Consider the following 3,041-nt stretch of genomic DNA (forward strand, 5'->3'; position numbering starts at 1 on the left):
GAAAGATACTAATATTTTTGCGAGTCTTCAGTCAAATTGACTTCTTCAAGCAAGTTCTTGGAAACATCCAATTTTTATTTTACGAAACTGACTTCCTATCACTACTAGATTAAAACGCATTGAAAGGGTTCTTGTTCAATCATCCATGCTGCAGCTAGGTGATATTGACGGTTTTGAAGACAATTGCATCATTATTGAAAATAAATGTAAGGCTTCAAGACAGAATGAAGTAATTTAAATCCGGTTTAATGCTTTGAAAAACTAATTTGAAAATTTGTCCTATTGCAATTTTAGATTAAAATGTATAATAAACTAAATTATAAATGCTACTACTAGTAGGAAATCTTACTTGAATCTTATGAAACTGCTGTAGGCAAAACATGAAAAATTGAAAATGAATGCCTTGATCCTGCAAATTCATGAGCAGGTATGTGACTTTACTCACATAAATAGTCCCATTTACTTCAGTGGGACTACACATGCATTAAATTAAGCATGTACATTAGCATCAGGAACTACTATGGTATATTTATTAAATTTTTAGTGGAATCAAAATCAAATTGCTTCAGTATCAACAATTAAAAACATTATTCAGCTTTTCAATACTTTAAAAAAGTTATAGTGAACTTTTTATATCTATCAGCCACATTTTCCAAAAATAGGAGCCTAAAATTAGGTTTCTATGTGTGGGATTTTCAAAAGTACTTAGGAGCACAAATCACATGGACTGCAAACCCTGATGCAAGTGTATAGTCTGGTCATAGTATTGTAGCTTTCTTAACTTGTGTAAGTTCAATATACCAGAATGTGGGTGTTGGTGGCAAATGTAGCCAGAACTATTTGCTTATCGGTTATGTGAGTTTGTATTCATATCCTAGTAAGAATGTTAAGACCTTTTCAGCATATGTGAGCATTTTAAGTGTCAAACTTCTTAACAGAAAAGTCCAAAATTTCTACTAACATTTAGGAAACTAAAGAAAAATATATAAAACATCCACTTTAGCAGTTTGTTTATACAATGGGAAGAAAGTACAGAACTAGCAATGTGTGCATTTAAAATGTTTTAAATTTTTACAATTATTTTTGAACACCTTTTTTTAAGAGATGGTCAAGTACTATCCTATAAAGTAGCTAGTAAATGTTTAGCCTCCATACACTTAAGCTTGAAATCAAATTATTTCCCTTGACTGTTAACCTTTTACATGTGGTAAACATAGATTTTTGTATTGTTTTTATTTGGAACACAAGCCATCATGGTTTTTTGCTTTCTCATCCACAGCAAAGTTTTTATTATGGCTCAGTCCTAAGAGGGGTTGAGTGCTCTGAACTCCCATTTAATTAGTGGGTGCTGAGTGCACTCAACCCCTTGAAGCATAAAACCTTTTAGGTAGAGCTCTGGTAGCAGCAGTATTTCTAACCAATTTATGTTCTCTGATGGTTGGCATTAGAGCAGCTCAAGAATGCTGTTGTATACCATATGTACATTTAAGGGTTACCATGATGTACTTAACTCTATATACATTTTTGTTTTAGAGGACATTCCTTATGATGTTATAATTACAAAGTAGGTCATGCTTCTAAAGTAAGCTAGTTGACTGTATTTGTAACATCACTGAATGCCCAGGCCAAATATCCTGTATCTGGAGTTACATGTAGGCACCAAAATAAAAATGGCCTGACTTTCACCGGTGCTGAATACCTGCATCAACTTCAGTGGGAGTTATGAGTATACAGCACCTTTAAAAAGATAGTCACACCTAACTTTAGAAACAACACTTTCAGATTTGGATGCTTAACTTTGAATCAGGAGAAGTATGTATCCTTTTATGATTCTATACAGCTTGAAAGGGTGACACTGTCTGAATATCTATTTAACATCACAAGGATATTATACCAAACTCTCTCATAGGAGAGGGTAAGAACATTGTTTTAAAGGCTTGTCAAAGCTTGGCAAACCAGAGCCTCTTAATACACTATAACAGTTGCAGTTGCTGAGTGACTAAAGGGTGAGCTTTGGCACCTGAACTGGACGCTCTGAAAACAGTCGAGGTGTCTTTTAGCTCCAGTCTGGACTGCACTAGGTCTTTTCTGAACAATAAGGTGATATGTGCAAGTTCCACTTCCTGCCTCATATTCACTGGTTATAAATAAAAGCTGGAGTAGAGCTTTGCTTACTGCAAAGTGTGGTAGGGATAAGTAGTCCAAGCTTCACTGACTGACTTGGAGGCACTGAAATGTGCTAGCCTAGAGCCAGAGCCATCCCTTGGGTATGGTGAATTGGGTTGATCACTCTGGGCCCTGAGCTTTAGAGGGCCCTGCACTTTGAGTGTGTGTGTTAAATTGGGGAGTGCTAGGCTGGCCTGGGGGGGTGGGGTAGGGGAGCCTGGGCAGATGGAGTTAGCAGTTCAGGGGGCCAGCCCAGCCCCGGGGGTTGGCAGGAAGTGTGTGTTGTATTTCTTTTCCTTGCTTGACCACTGCCAGCGTCCTAGCGCTGCCGGAACATGCCAGTGCCAGACTGACCCCATCCATTGATCTTTTGCCCTAGACCCCTCCCTTTTCTGGGACCTCCCCAGCACAGGGGGCCTCCCTAACATAGGTGCCACCCTGTGACTCTCCATCATCCCTCGCCCTCCCCCCCCCCCCCCGCCCCAGGACTGGTGTCCCCTCCCCACACCAGATTTCACATGTATAAAAAAATCAGCCTACACTTGCCCAGGTTGATTTGTCTGGGGCCCTGCACCCCTCTAGGGTCGGCCCTGCCTAGAGCAGAACTCTCCTATCTGCTGCCCAGTAAGTAACCATTAAGGAGTGGGGAAAGCGAAAACTGGAGAAAAAAGGCAAAATGCAAACAATGCAGGCCAACAGCTCTGACCCATAGAGCAGAGAGATGCGGAGGGAGTTTTATTTCCCCAGGTGAACAAACTGTAATTCAGCAGCAGTCTGCAGGTGGCGCTTCAGGCGGGTTCTCAAGCCTCCAGTGCCAGGCAGCCTGGACTAGGGCAGCCGCGAGTTGGAGGGTGGCGAGCGGCCCGGGGGCGCAG

This window comes from Malaclemys terrapin, chromosome 2, assembly GCF_027887155.1.
Source record: "Malaclemys terrapin pileata isolate rMalTer1 chromosome 2, rMalTer1.hap1, whole genome shotgun sequence".
Classification (NCBI taxonomy): domain Eukaryota; kingdom Metazoa; phylum Chordata; order Testudines; family Emydidae; genus Malaclemys; species Malaclemys terrapin.